Source organism: Cornus florida, unplaced genomic scaffold, assembly GCF_030987335.1.
Source record: "Cornus florida cultivar Cherokee Brave unplaced genomic scaffold, ASM3098733v1 CherokeeBrave_3.0.0_Hap2_Chr09, whole genome shotgun sequence".
NCBI lineage: Eukaryota > Viridiplantae > Streptophyta > Magnoliopsida > Cornales > Cornaceae > Cornus > Cornus florida.
In genome coordinates, this window is record NW_026775579.1 from 79,352,492 (window position 1) to 79,369,195 (window position 16,704).

The 16,704-nt window shown below is 38.5% G+C and overlaps 1 pseudogene; it reads left to right on the forward strand.

Annotated features, from left to right (window-relative positions):
* The first annotated feature begins 560 nt into the window (after window positions 1-560).
* On the forward strand, window positions 561-16,429 carry LOC132272930 (uncharacterized; annotated as a pseudogene).
* The last annotated feature ends 275 nt before the right edge of the window (window positions 16,430-16,704 follow it).

A 16,704-nucleotide genomic window follows, 5' to 3' on the forward strand; every position in this document is an offset into this window, starting at 1 on the left:
TACAGTGTTTGGGCTACAAGAACACAAATTGGTCATACGGGGCACTAATAAATAAATATATTCATATAATAACCTAAAGCAGAAACTGAGAGCAGAGATGTTAAATTGAACAGCTTTATGTATCACCTGAGAACAATACAATATGAAAGCTATACATATGCAATGCTTGAGCATAATGGCATAAAAAGGACTCAAACTAATGACTTTGGCATACTATTTTTTAAGGATTAATTTGAAATGTCTTTGAATTTTGAAAGTTTACCTTGTCGATGATAATATAGAGTTGCTCATGCTTCACAAAATTTTATCTCAGGTTGAAGTAAGCCGGTTCACATATGTTTCTTTCTATTCACTGATTGAATTACCAAAATTTCATTTCGTTTGTTTGATGCCTCAACCTTCCAACCTCCTACATAATGAGGGTTGAAAGTTGACACACATTTAGTCACATATGAATGTATTCATTGATTGCACTTGAACAACTGTACCAATCAACAACTGATTGAAATTTATTAAACATTTTTTTCAAATAAAAAATCACATATTAAGTTTGGCTTGAAATAAAGCCTGCTTTGGTGAACCACATAATTTCTTCTAATCGAGTAATTGAGAAGACTGTTTTCCCCACAAGACAAATCAAACTTTTTGTCTTTGAGATGATATTTTTATGGATTTAAAAAATTACGTATAGAATTAGAATTCAAGATTGTGTGGGAAAAAATACCATGCTTTGGATAAACATGAGAAGCTTCTTCTGAGTTCTGACATGTGATTGAAAAGTCTACTTTCACACAGTACATAAACCAAACTTCTCATCTCTAGCATCCTAGACAACATCTTGTGTTCTCTTCCACCACATGGAGTGTCCAACAATGAACATGCCTTCCATTCTTTTCTCTTGTTTTTCCATCTTTGTTCTATGCTATGCCACTGTCCTGAACCCTGTTTCTGCTGTGCAAAGTTGTGATTTTCCCGCAATTTTTAACTTTGGCGACTCAAATTCCGACACTGGTGGACTGGCTGCAGCCTTCAATTGGACCAAGCCACCTTATGGAGAAACCTTCTTTCGCATGCCAGCAGGGAGGTTCTCAGATGGACGGCTCATCATTGATTTCATCGGTATGTATCTACCAGTATCACTTCCGATTTTAGCCTACTTTAGGCATGCAACATTTTCTATCATTACAATGTTTTATAGTGGTGCAAAGGGCTAGCATGATTGAGATAAGGATATCCATTTCAGTGGTAGGTCCATAAAATTGCATGGTCACTCATTTTGACACAAGTGAAAAATATCAAACACTTATTATTATTATGATTATTATTATTATTATTATTATTATTATTTTTATTATTATTATTATTATTTTTTTTTTTTTGGGAAATTTAAGCAATTAAAGTACTTTGTGTTCACATTGCAAGCAGACTATCATTTTACAGGCTGTTGATGGAGCATTTTTTGTAACTCAATTTTCCTTCACTTTGCTGACCTTATTGCCACTGCAGCTACAAGTTTTGGCCTCCCATTTCTGAGTGCTTATCTCAATTCTTTGGGGACCAACTTCACCAATGGTGCAAATTTCGCCACTGCAGCATCAACCACCACACCACCACGGTTCATTATTCCGGTGGGCGGATTCAGTCCCTTCTACTTAGATGCACAATACTGGCAGTTCACACAATTTATATACAGATCACAAATTATCAAGAAAACAGGTAAATGATATTATTGCGCAATATCTTTCCTTTCCAAAGGGGAGGTTGAGTGTTTTAGCCATATTAGGGGCAATATTGTGGGTGTATGTGTATTTGTTTGAACTTCTAAAAAAAGATATGATCGTGCAGTGCCATTTCATCTCAATATCTGCTACATACTCTGTTTAAATTTCTACCCATTTGTTAATCTGGAATTCAATCACTCTTGTAGGAGGGATATACAAGGATTTAATGCCCGAGGAAGAATATTTTCAGAAAGCCTTGTATACATTTGATATTGGTCAGAATGATCTTGGTCAAGGTTTCTTTGGTAACATGTCCATAGAGGAGGTGAATGCTTCTGTCCCAGATGTAGTCAACAGGTTCTCTACTAACATCAAGGTATAATCTTCATCACAAAAGGGCTGCATATACCATATGTGTAGTTCTTCTTTCTAATGATAGTTACATTTGATATCTTGAGGAGAAAAAAAAAGGGGCATGACTAAAAATGTGCTATTGGAATCGCTATAACTCTGACATTGCGATATGATGTAGAATATATACAAGTTGGGAGCTAGATCATTTTGGATCCACAACACCGGACCGATTGGCTGCCTTCCCTATATCTTGGCAAGTTTTCCGGCAGCTCAAATAGACAGTGCCGGCTGCGCGAGGCCTTACAATGAGGTAGCTCAGTACTTTAACTACAGGTTGAAGGAGGCCATTGTGCAACTCAGGAAGGACCTTCCTCTAGCTGCAATCACATATGTAGATGTGTACTCTGTCAAGTACTCCCTCTATACTGAACCACAAAAATATGGTATGCCATACAACAAAAACTCCATGTTAAACATAATTTTACAACGCATCAACATAGGAACAAACATTATAAAAATATAGACATAAATATGAATGTGTCATTTATGTCTGCAGGGTTTGAGCATCCGCTTGTCGCTTGCTGTGGCTATGGTGGGAAGTATAACTTTAGCAGTGTGGGAGGTTGTGGAGATACTGTCACTGTTAATGGCAGCCAAATATTCATCGGTTCGTGTGAACGCCCCTCGGTTCGAGTAAACTGGGATGGAGTTCACTACACTGAGGCAGCAGCTAAGTTTGTTTTTGATAAAATTTCCACCGGAGAATTCTCAGATCCACCAGTTTCCTTGAGAATGGCATGTCACAGCAAATTGGACTAAAGTTTCTCAATATATAGTACAATGCACTTCAGCAATGGACAATATATATCCACATACACCTATATGATATGTTGTTTTTTTTTTTTAGATAAAGAATATGATATGTTGTTGTTATAGTTGTTCTATATATATATACACATACACCTATAATATATATATATATATATATATATATTCTTCAAGTTCCATGTACTACCATAGAATAAAGGCTTAGTGTCCTGCAGCCTGATATATACATATGCTCTTCGGATGTGCCTTCAGAAAATAAAAATAAAAACAGTACCTTTAGAGCATTTCTCTTTTGATATATTGGATGGAATTTTCATTTGTCACAAGTTTCTTGTAATGTTACTCACTTCTTCTGTCAAATGTTGCACTTAAACAATCTTTGTTGATATTGGTTTCTAATGGTTTCCTATCTAATACATACCATTGTCGATTTAATATGCATTGTTCAATGTATGAAACCAGTGCTTGTTGCTATAAACGCCCAATTAATTTAGGTTTTATCTGTAATTCATTTCGATATCATTTGCAACCTACATGAATATATTTATTGATTACATTTCTTCCATGTATTTTAGTCGGTCTATGTTTTTTTTGGTTCACGTAATATTGCACTTCAACAAATGTTTATGTTTTTTTTGGTTCAAGTAATATTGCACTTCAACAAATGTTTATGGTCAAACACGAATCCCACATTTCGAGACCACTCCACATGAATGTATTTATTGATACATTTTCCACAATATAAATCATTTTTTTTTTTTTTTGTCTTTGAGGTAACATTTCCACGAAGGATGTAAAAGATCACATATCATTAGATTTCAAGATTGTGGTTGAAAAAAAATACCATGCTTTGGATAAACATGAGAATTTTCTTCTGAGATGGTACTGAAAAGTCTACTTTCAAACACTACATAAACCAGACTTTTCATCTCTGGCTTTCCCTTGAGAATGGCTTGTCACAAAAACAAGCACTTCAACAATGGACACAATATATATATATACACCTATATGATATGTTGTTATAGTTGTTCAATTACTGGTTTTGAGTTTTATTATTATTATTATTTCCAAAAGGTTAGTTTTGATTTTTATTTTCTCTGTATATTGCACTCTTTCATACATTCACATACTCTCTTCCCAGATTTCTTAGGAAAGAAAGAGTTAAGAACCTGTTTAATTACATTAATTGGGTTGGTATTTGAAATAGACATCTAGCCAAGGTTTCCTTTCTTTTTGCACAAACACCAAATTTTACTAGAAAAAAATTCAAGATTACTTTTTTATTTTGCAAGCTCTGGAAATCAACTCTAACATGAACAAAAAATAAACAACAGAAATTGAAGAGTACAAAAAAGGTAAAAAGGAGAGTATTTGGACATAAATAAAAAGTAAGGTTTCATCCAGTCATCAAAACTCAGCACCATCTCCCAAAAAGGCCACTCATATTCATTTCATAATAGGTGGACAACTCCTTGCACCTAACTAACCCACGTATCTCATCAATCAAGGAGAGTGGCTCTATGTTAATGAGCGGAGTGAAGTGCCCCATGGGCCGAGCCGCCCCTGAGTCACGTAATTGAAAAGTCCATCTTTACGAAATATAAATCAATTGATGCAGAAGAACACGTATCATTAGATATCAAGATTGTGTTTGAAAAAAAAACCATGATGTGGATAAAAATGAGAGAAGTTTCTTCTGACAAGTTATTGAAAAGTCTACTTTCACACACTACATAAACCACACTTTTTGTAATGTTTTTGACTTTATATATATATATATATATATATATATATATATATATATATATGTTAAAGTTAAATAAAATTTTATTCACCTTTGGGGCCCACATGAATTATAAGCCAATATAATGACTTATCTCTTCCTCTCTGCGTATCACACTCTCTCTCGTCCAGTAGTTCTCTTTTCTTTTCTTTTTTTGTTCTTCAAAACTTCAAGGCTTAATTTCTCTCTCATCTCTTATCGGATTAAGGTGCCGTTTGAGGCAAAACGAAGCCCACGACGAGCTCTCTACGCATCCATACGAACAATTCCAGATTTGGTGCCCTTCTTGGAGTTCGAAATTCAAGACCCATTTTAAGGGTTTTGTGCAAATTTGAGGTAGGGACACCTTAATCCACTACCTTCTTGTTCCATTGTGAGTTATAATCATTTGTTGTGCCAAACATGCTTAATTAGAAGTTAATTATATCAATGATTATTTTAAATGTTGTCTAGAGAAATTCATGTATTTGAATGTGAGTTATTTTATGTGTAAAGCATGCTTAAATGTATTTTGTTATATCTTAATGTGTTAATAATTACTTGGGAGATGTTAAACATGTTGAATGTTTAATTTTATGGTGTAGAATTTTAAATGCCATAACATTGAATGTATGGAACATATATACATGCACATACCATTGGGTTTGCATGAAATGGGAGAAATTGTTCTTGAAATAAATATGGGGAATTTCAGGGAAGTGTTTTTGATGAAATGGTTTTATGCGAAACCCGGTCGCTGCGGGGTTACCAACGGGCCGGAGGTTAATATAGCCTAGAGGGGACTAAGGAGTCGCCCTAGCGTGGTTGAGCTAGCTGGGCCCTATAATGATGCCGCGGGGTTACCAAGGGTCAGGAACACTAGCCAATCCTCCTATCGTGTCGCGGCGGGGCTACCAAAGGGCAGGCTGTATTAACAGTTTGGAAACGATGTTTTGGATTATGAAAATGGGGAGTGACACTAGCATGCATTGCATCTCGTACCATTGCATTGGATATACTTGAGATTGAATCGTTATACTGTATTATTTCCCGACATTGTATGATCCCCATTTCCCATTGGCCTATGCTTTGTTTGGATTCACAAGATGTGTGTCTTTAGTGTCACCTGCTAAGCTTTATGCTCACCTTACTATTTATATTATTTTTTTTCAGGTCTTGGAAATGAACTGGTGGATGACAATCCACCTCAAGCTTGAAAGTTGTTAGAAGGTTGTTTGTTATTTTGTATTTTGACCGTTCTATGTATATTTGTAGTTGTGGAAATGTAACTAAGTTAGTATTCATGGCCTTGTAACTTAAGAACGAACTTATCTTTTATTTGATGTAAAGGAAACTAATGGAATTATGGTATATGTTTCCATGCAATTGTATCATGTAACGTTGTAAGACAGGGACTTTAAATATTAATCTTGTATTTTGGGACTGTAATTATGATAATTTAGATTAATTGGTGTGTGGATGTTCCACCATGAGAGGAACTATGTTGAGGTATAATGAACGGATGAATGGGATGCTGGATGATTTTATGTGTTTTGTGTATTGGGACAGGTTGTTGAAGGCCCATTTTTAGAGGAGGTTATGCCGATTTTTTTTTAAAATTTTGGCCTCAGCTTAGGTCGTTACAAATTTGGTATCAGAGCGATGGTTCGAATACCATTAGGACGACGGGTAGAGGCTTACCTAGGGTTATCTGGGAAGTCATTTGCATTATTATTTCCTTGTTTGGAAAAGTGTTTTGCTATTTGAAAAAGCATACTTAACTGCTTACTTGCTTACATGCTTATGTGCTTATATTCCTATATTAATGTGTTCATTGCATAGTATTACATGCTAAATGTTTGTACAGTATGTTTTTGCGTTGGGTTGTTCACGGTTGGACCTTAGTGTTATCGTTATTAAATTATTTCCTTTGTTTTATAGAACGATGTCACGGCGTGAGGAAATCAGGGAAGTTGGCCCTAGACCGACTAAGGGTGATGTTGGCGAGAGCTCCAGCTCCAATCCGGAGGAGCTAAATGATGAGGACACACTTCTTAGGGACTTGATTCCCCCGAGAGCTGTCCCCACAAGGAGGGATAATGTTGAAGCACCCATATAAGTGGGTGAAGGTTCTGTGGCACTGGAGTTTAATCGTTTGTTGCAAAATGTCGTGAGGGCAACGATTGCTGCTCAGTCGCAATCGGCACCACAACCTATAGTTCAAGTTGAGGAGATGCCAGCTCAGAAGCGTCTCAAGATTATTAAGGGGTTTTCTCAGCTGATGCCGGTTATGTTTGAGGGTAGTACGGATCCAATGATAGCAGATGACTACATGGAGCAAGTTGAAACTCAATTGACTTCTATGAATGTGACAGAGGATCATTTGAAGATCATCCTAGTTACTTATAAGTTTGCTAAGGATGCCAAATTATGGTGGAAGTCGGTTACGAGCCGGTACAAGGTAGAAGAGATGAGTTGGGACAAGTTTAAGGAATTGTTTTATGAAAAGTACTTTTCGCTTTCCAAAAGGTGGGAGTTACAAGACTAGTTTCATAACCTTATCCAAGGGAGCATGTCAGTGGCAGAATATGAAAACAAGTTCACTTCACTTTCTCGCTTTGCTCCAGAAATGGTGAGAGATGAAGTTAACAAGACTCGGAAGTTTGTTTCTGGTCTTAATGATCAGATGAGGCCGTTGATCACGGCACAGTTCATTAAGGTTTACTCTGAAGCAGTGGAAAGGGCTTTGATGCTGGAAGCTGATAATAAAGAGAAGGATGCAAGAAGAGAGCAGTTGAAGCAAAAGAGGGGTGCAGGGCCATCTTCAGAAGGATCTTCTTGGAAAAGGAACAAGGGCGGTCCATCTCAGTTTCAGGGACAGCAGTCTGCACGATCTACTCCTACCACTCCGTTGCCAGCTGGGTCTGATAGGAATGCAGTTGTTTGTTTTCAATGTCAGCAGCCTGGGCATTACAAGTCCAGTTGTCCTATGAGATTGACTTCAGTTTCTTCAGCTCCGAAGGCTTGTTATGGGTGTGGCAAGCAAGGCCATTTGATTCGGGACTGTCCTAGTCAGGGAGTAGCACACTAGTGGCAGAGGGTCACGGCAGAGGCCGTTACAGTCGGCTACTGTTCAATCAGGTTTCAGACCACCGCCGCCACCATCATAGCCTGCCTTGTCTTCTCAGGGTTCACGACCAGCTAGGAGGGATACTCCTACTGTGTCGGCACAACAGTCTGGTGTTCAAATTAGTAGTTCACAGGCACAAGCACCGCAGGGGCGTGTCTTTGCCCTTGCACCAACTGATGCATCTCCTGGACCTTCAGTTCTCCGAGGTATATTTCCAGTGTTTGGTTCTTGGGCCCGTGTTTTGTTTGATTCTGGTACATCTCATTCTTTCATTTCATCATCATTTGCACTTGCATCGGGGTTAGAGGACAGTTTTATGGATCGGGCGTTGTGTGTTGATACGCCAGTTGGAGTTTCAGTGTCTTTGAGCCGAGTCGTGAGGGACTGTTCCATTGTGATAGTCGGGCGGACTTTTGTGTTTGACCTTATCCTCCTGGAGATGACTAGCTTTTATGTCATTCTCGGGATGGATTGGTTAGCTTTGTTTCATGCTACGATCGACTGTTTCAGAGGAAGGGTTACAGTTTGTACTCCCGAGGGAGACTGTTTCTTTTTCGTGGGAGATCAGAGTGATTCCCGCATTTTATCGTTTTATGGAATTCGTGGACGGAGTCGTGGTGATTACTTTTTGGCTAGCCTTATAGCCGAAGAGGATGATGTTGTGGAAGAATATTATCCTGCAGTTGTTCGTGATTTTCTGGATGTGTTTCAGAAGGATTTGACAGAGTTGCCTCCACACCGAGAAGTGGAGTTTACTATTGACTTAATGCCCGGTACCGCGCCGATTTCTATGGCACCGTATCGTATGGCACCAGTTGAATTGGAGGAATTAAAAAGACAGCTTGATGATTTGAGGATGAAAGGTTTCATCTGACCGAGTGTGTCACCATGGGGCGCACCGGTCTTGTTTACTAAGAAGAAAGATGGTTCTTTGAGGTTGAGCATCGATTATCGGAAGTTGAATCGCGCCACCTTCAAGAACAAATATCCTTTGCCAAGGATAAATGATTTATTTGATCAGCTGAGGGGAGCCAGTTGTTTCTCCAAGATTGACTTGAGGTCTGGCTATTATCAGTTGCGGGTTAGGGATGAGGATATCCCGAAGACAGCATTCTGTACACGGTATGGACACTATGAGTTCCTTGTTATGCCTTTTGGCTTGACTAATGCTCCAGCGGCATTCATGGACTTAATGAACCGCGTCTTTCACGATTACTTGGACCAGTTTGTGGTAGTTTTCGTGGATGACATTCTTGTGTATTCACGATCTCGGGAGGAGCACGAGGTCCATTTAAATATTGTTTTACAGATTTTGCGGGAGCACCGGTTGTATGCCAAATATGAGAAATATGAGTTTTGGCTACAAGAGGTGAAGTTTTTGGGACATGTTGTTTCAGAAGGTGGAGTGTCAGTTGATCCATCTAATATTGAAGCTGTTTTGAATTGGGAGCAACCCAAGAATGTGTTTGAGATCCGTAGTTTTCTTGGTCTAGCGGGTTACTACTGGAGATTTGTGAAAGATTTCTCCCGTTTAGCAGCGTCTATGACCCGTTTAACCCGGAAAAGGATTAAGTTTGCATGGAATGAAGCCTGTGAGTCATCTTTCCAGGAATTGAAGACAAGATTGACTACGGCTCCAGTGTTGGTGATACTTGAGCGTGGCTTAGGTTATGTGATCTATTGTGATGCTTCACGTGATGGTTTAAGGTGTGTGTTGATGCAGGATGGTAGAGTAGTGGCTTATGGGTTTTGACAGTTGAAGACTCACGAGTACAACTACCCTACTCATGATTTGGAGTTTGCGGCAGTTGTGTTTGCTTTGAAGGGTTGGAGACACTACTTGTATGGTGAGAGATTCGAGGTGTACTCGGATCATAAAAGTCTCAAGTACCTTTTCTCCCAAAAGAACTTGAACAATAGACAGAGAAGATGGGTTGAATTCTTAGAAGATTATAATTTTGACTTGCAGTATCATCTGCGCAAGGTAAATGTGGTAGCAGATGCCTTAAGCCGAAAATCTCATGGAACTTTGGCCTGTCTGGCTATTATGAAGTGGAAGATGCTTAAGGATTTGGCAGAGATGGGATTGTATTGCTTTGATGATGATGTTGACAGTGAGCCAGCATTCTTGTTTAGTCTTGTGGCTCAGCCTACTCTTGTTGTACGAGTGATTGAGTCACAGAGACAGGACCCGGATTTAGATGCCATTCACGCTTTGATCTTCAGTGGTGAGACAGTGAAAGATTAGGCCTTGTATGCAGATGGGGGTCTACGGTTCAGGGGTTTGTTGGTGGTTCCTACGGTTTGTCATGAGGACGTCTTACGGGAGTTTCACACTTCCCGTTTTGCAGTTCATCCAGGTGGTACCAAGATGTATCACAATTTGAGACGTCAGTATTGATGGAACGGGATGAAGAAAGATGTTGCACAGTTTATGGTTAGATGCCTTACCTGTCAGCAGGTGAAGGCCGAGCATCAGAGACCAGCCGGTTTGTTACAACCATTACCTGTAACACAATGGAAATGGGAGCATATTGCTATGGATTTTGTGACAAGTCTTCCAAGGTCACGAAGGGGCAATGAGTCCGTATGGGTCATCATTGACAGATTGACCAAAACGGCTCACTTTTTGCCTATTAAGGCAACAGATGATGCAGAGAAGCTTGGTGTTCTTTATGTGAAGGAGATTGTAAGGTTGCATGGAGTTTTAGTAACCATTGTTTCAGATAGGGATGCTAAGTTCACTTCGAAGTTCTGGGAATGACTTCAAGCAGCGTTTGGCTTAGCGTTGCACCTGAGTACGGCATTCCATCCACAGACTGACGGTCAGTCGGAGCGTACTATCCAGATTTTGGAGGATATGCTTCAGGCATATGTGCTTGACTTGGGTGGTAGTTGGGAGGATCACCTTCCACTTATTAAATTTGCCTACAACAACAGTTATCGGGCGAGCATTCAGATGGCTCCATTTGAGGCGTTGTATGGTAGACCTTGTAGGTCTCCTGTTTGCTGGACTGAGGTAGGCGAGACAGCCTCCTTAGGACCCGACATTGTACTCGAGACTACTGAGAAGATTAAGTTGATAAGACAGAGGTTACTTACAGCTCAGAGCCGACAGAAGAGTTATGCGGATAAGCGGAGACGGTCGTTATCCTTTGAGGTGGGAGACCATGTTTTTCTACGGGTTTCTCCACGGAAAGGATTGATGAGATTCGGGAAAAGTGGCAAGTTGTCGCCACGATTCATCGGACCGTTTGAGATTTTGGACCGTGTAGAAGAGGTTGCCTACAGACTTGCTTTGCCACCACAGTTGGATAGGGTCTACAATGTTTTCCATGTATTGATGTTACGGAAGTACGAGCCAGATCCATCTCACATTTTGAGTTGGGTTGATGTAGACATTGATAAGGATGTTTCCTACGAGGAAGGACCAGTTCAGATTCTTGACACACAACAAAAGGTGTTGAGGAACAAGACGATACCAATGGTGAAAGTCCTTTGGAGACACCACGGAGTCGAGGAAGCTACTTGGGAGCTTGAACAAGATGTTCGCTCTAAGTATCCAGAGTTGTTTTCTCTCTCAGGTATGGCTTGATTTCGGGGGGTGAAATCCTTTTTAAAGTTAGGGAGAATGTAATGTTTTTGACTTTATATATATATATATATATATATATATATATATATGTTAAATTTAAATAAAATTTTATTCACCTGTGGGGCCCACATGAATTATAAGCCAATATAATGACTTATCTCTTCCTCTCTGCTTATCACACTCTCTCTTATCCAGTAGTTCTCTTTTCTTTTCTTTTTTTTGTTCTTCAAAGTTTCAAGGCTTAATTTCTTTCTCATCTCTTATCGGATTAAGGTGTCGTTTGAGGCAAAACGAAGCCCACGACGAGCTCTACGTATCCATACGAACAATTCCAGATTTGGTGCCCTTCTTGGAGTTCGAAATTCAAGACCCATTTTAAGGGTTTTGTGCAAATTTGAGGTAGGGACACCTTAATCCACTGCCTTCTTGTTCCATTGTGAGTTATAATCATTTGTTGTGCCAAGCATGCTTAATTAGAAGTTAATTGTATCAATGATTATTTTAAATGTTGTCTAGAGAAATTCATGTATTTGAATGTGATTTGTTTTATGTGTAAAGCATGCTTAAATGTATTTTGTTATATATTAATGTGTTAATAATTACTTGGGAGATGTTAAACATGTTGAATGTTTAATTTTATGGTGTAGAATTTTAAATGCCATGACATTGAATGTATGGAACATATATACATGCACATACCATTGGGTTTGCATGAAATGGGAGAAATTGTTCTTGAAATAAATATGGGGAATTTCAGGGAAGTGTTTTTGATGAAATAGTTTTATGCGAAACCTGGTCGCTGCGGGGTTACCAACGGGCCGGAGGTTAATATAGCCTAGAGGGGACTAGGGAGTCGCCCTAGCGTGGTTGAGCTAGCTGGGCCCCATAATGATGCCGCGGGGTTACCAAGGGTCAGGAACACTAGCCAATCCTCCTATCGTGTCGCGGCGGGGCTACCAAAAGGCGGGCTGTATTAACAGTTTGGAAACGATGTTTTGGATTATGAAAATGGGGAGCGACACTAGCATGCATTGCATCTCGTACCATTGCATTGGATATACTTGAGATTGAATCGTTATACTGTATTATTTCCCGACATTGTATGATCCCTATTTCCCATTGGCTTATGCTTTGTTTGGATTCACAAGGACACAAGATGTGTGTCTTAAGTGTCACCTGCTGAACTTTATGCTCATCCTACTATTTATATTATTTTTTTCAGGTCTTGGAAATGAACTAGTGGACGACAATCCACCTCAAGCTTGAAAGTTGTTAGAAGGTTGTTTGTTATTTTGTATTTTGACCGTTCTATGTATATTCGTAGTTGTGGAATTGTAACTAAGTTAGTATTCATGGCCTTGTAACTTAAGAACGAACTTATCTTTTGTTTGATGTAAAGGAAACTAATGGAATTATGGTAGATGTTTCCATGCAATTGTATCATGTAACGTTGTAAGACAGAGACTTTAAATATTAATCTTGTATTTTGGGACTGTAATTATGATAATTTAGATTAATTGGTGTGTAGATGTTCCACCATGAGAGGAACTATGTTGAGGTATAATGAACGGATGAATGGGATGCTGAATGATTTTATGTGTTTTGTATATTGGGACAGGTTGTTGAAGGCCCATTTTTAGGGGAGGTTATGCCGATTTTTTTTTAAATTTTGGCAACAGCTTGGGTCGTTACACTTTTCATCTCTAGATTCCCAACACAACATGGAGTGTCCAACAATGACCATGTCTGTCTCTCCTCTCTCTTGTTTTTGCATGTTTCTTCTGTGCTATGTCGCTGTCCTGAACCCTGTTTCTGCTGTGCAATGTTGTGATTTTTCGGCGATTTTTAACTTTGGCGCCTCGAATTCGGACACTGGTGGACTGTCTGCCGCCTTCAATTGGACCAACCCACCTTATGGAGAAACCTTCTTTCGCATGCCAGCAGGGAGGTTCTCAGACGGACGTCTCATCATCGATTTCATGGGTATGTATCTACCAGTATCACCTTCAATTTTAGTCTACTTTGGGCCTACATTTCTGTCGTTACAATGTTTTATGGTGGTGCAAAAGGCTAGCATGATCAAGATAGGGATATTCATTTCAGTGGTAGGTACATGGGACACTCCTTTTGACATAAGGGGAAAAATATCAAACACTAGTATTTATTAAGTGAAGAGAACAAAGAGGTTTGGCATGTTTTTTGTTTCTACTATTTTTACGGTGTCCATTTTGGCAACAAAATATGCTTGGTGTGACTTTATTTTAATTTATCATGTGCTAAAACACTTGATGAACAGTGGCCCAAAACAAAAATACCAAAAAGTTATTTTTTCTTGATTTGACAACTGCTCATGACCCAAAACTATAACTATTTATATTTTTGTTTCCGATATTTTCACATTAAAATATCGTTTCCAAACGTGTTTCCGATTTTTTTTCAAAACACTCATACAACAAAAATATTATTTTTATTTTAGCCAAAAACAAAACACCTAAAATAAACATGTCAAACGGATATGAGTCTTTTAAGACATGTTGGAAAAAACATTTCAAAGGTTCGAAGCATTATGATGCCAAGATGAACATCGATGATCAATTAATGCGATTTTTATTAGTAATAACCATGTCTCGAAGGGTTATGATTTTGCGGTGTCATTTAGATTCCTTTAGAAGAAACATAAGTAATTTTCTATATTAAACGATTGAAAAATGATTCTTTGGCAATCTCAAAGGGATGGTGAACCCCACTATTTGTGGTGAGCTTCGCTCCCCCCATTGTGAGAGAATCGACCTATGCCGACTCGACTTGTATGGCATTGCTCGTATCACATTTTAAACTCTAAAAGGGTTGACACGTTTTAGAAATGCTACTGCCTATCCATTTTTCACATGGGGGACTTACAGTACTCATTGAATCGTGTGTGTGTCTCGCTGTGACCCACCTCATTATAGTCCCCAAGCTGCACATGACAGACTTTTGATAGCATTTCACTTGGGGCCTAGCATGTTTAAATGCATATGACCATACAGGGAATAGTCAGAAAAGCTATCCCAGTCATGCTTCAACCCAAATAGATTAATGAAATATAGAGCCACAGAAAGTATTTTGTATTCCCAATGCAAGCAAAGTGTCATTTTAAATGAGGCATTTTTTGTAGCAAATTGTCATTTTCTTCCATTTTGTTGACCTAACATAAAATTGTGCCACTGCAGCTACAAGTTTTGGACTCCCATTTCTCAGTGCTTAACTCAATTCTTTGGGGGCCAACTTCAACAATGGTGCAAATTTCGCCACTAAAGCATCAACCATCAGACCACCACTGTCCATTATTCCGGTGGGTGAATACAGCCCCTTCTACTTAGATGCACAGTACTTACAATTCACACAATTCATATACAGATCACAAATTATCAAGAAAACAGGTAAATGATATTATTGCGCAGCGCCATTTCATTTCAATATCTGCTGTTTTCATCAATTGGAGGTTGAGTGTTCGAGCCCTGCTAGGTGCAATATTGTGGGTGTGTGCGCGTTTGCTCAAACTTTTTGAATATATATATATATATATATATATATATATATATATATATATATATATGCTGCATTCCCTCTTTAAATTTCTTCCTATTTGTTAATCTGGAATTCAATCACTCTTGTAGGAGGGATATACAAGGATCTAATGCCCGAGTTGGAAGATTTTCAAAAAGCCTTGTACACATTTGATATTGGTCAGAATGATCTAAGTCAAGGTTTCTTTGGTAACATGTCCATAGAGGAAGTGAATGCTTCTGTCCCAGATATAGTCAACAGGTTCTCTACAAACATCAAGGTATAATCTTCATCACAAAAGTGCTGCGTATATCATACGTGTAGTTTTTCATTCTTATGACAGGTTACATTTGATAACTTGAGGAGAAAAAAAGAAAAAAAAGGCATGACTAAAAATGTGGTATAGTAATTGCTATAACTATGACATTGTGATATGATGTAGAATATAAACAAGTCGGGAGCTAGATCGTTTTGGATCCACAACACCGGACCCATGGGCTGCCTTCCCTCTATCTTGGCAACTTTTCCAGCAGCTCAAAAGGACAGTGCCGGCTGCGCGAGGGCTTACAATGAGGTAGCTCAGTACTTTAACTACAGGTTGAAGGAGGCCATTGTGCAACTCAGGAAGGACCTTCCTCTAGCTGCAATCACATATGTAGATGTGTACTCTGTCAAGTACTCTCTCTATACTGAACCACAAAAATATGGTATGTCATACTACAAAAGCTCCATGTTAAACATAGTTTTACATTGCATCAACATAGGAACAAAATTTATACAGATATAGATATAAATATGGATGTGTCATTTATGTTGTGTTTGTAATCTGCAGGGTTTGAGCATCCGCTTGTCGCTTGCTGTGGCTATGGAGGGAAGTATAACTATAGCAGTGTGGGAGGTTGTGGAGATACTGTCACTATTAATGGCAGCAAAATATTCATCGGTTCCTGTGAACGCCCCTCTGTTCGAGTAAACTGGGATGGAGTTCACTACACTGAGGCAGCTAACAAGATTGTGTTTGATAGAATTTCCACTGGAGAATTCACAGATCCACCAGTTCCCTTGAGAATGGCTTGTCACAGCAAATTGGACTAAAGTTTCTCATATATAGTACACATACACCTATATGATATGTTGTTGCTATAGTTGTTTAATATATACACACATACACCTATATGATATATATATGTGTGTATATATTGAACAACTATATATTTTCTTCAAGTTCCATGTACTACCATAGAATAAAGGCTTACTGTCCTGCAGCCTGATATATACATATTCTCTTCGGATGTGCCTTCAGAAAATAAAAAAATAAAAAAACATTACCTTTAGAGCAATTCTCTTTTCATATATTGGATCGAATTTTCATTTGTCACAAGTTTCTTGTAATGTTACTCACTTCTTCTGTCAAAAGTTGCACTTGAACAATCTTTGTTGATATTGGTTTCTAATGGTTTCCTATCTAATACATACCATTGTTGATTTAATATGCATCTTGTTCAATGTACGAGACTACTGCTTGTTGCTATCAAAGCCCAATTAATTTAAGTTTTATCTGTAATTCATTTCGTTAGCATACATTTAGTCACATGTTCACGATATCATGTGCAAACTACATGAATATATTTATTGATTACAATCCTTTCATGTATTTTAGTCAGTCTTTTTTATTTTTTTTTTTGGTGCAAGTAATATTGCACCTCAATTGTTTATGGTCAAACATGAATCCCACATTTCTTGACCACTCCACGTGAATGTATTT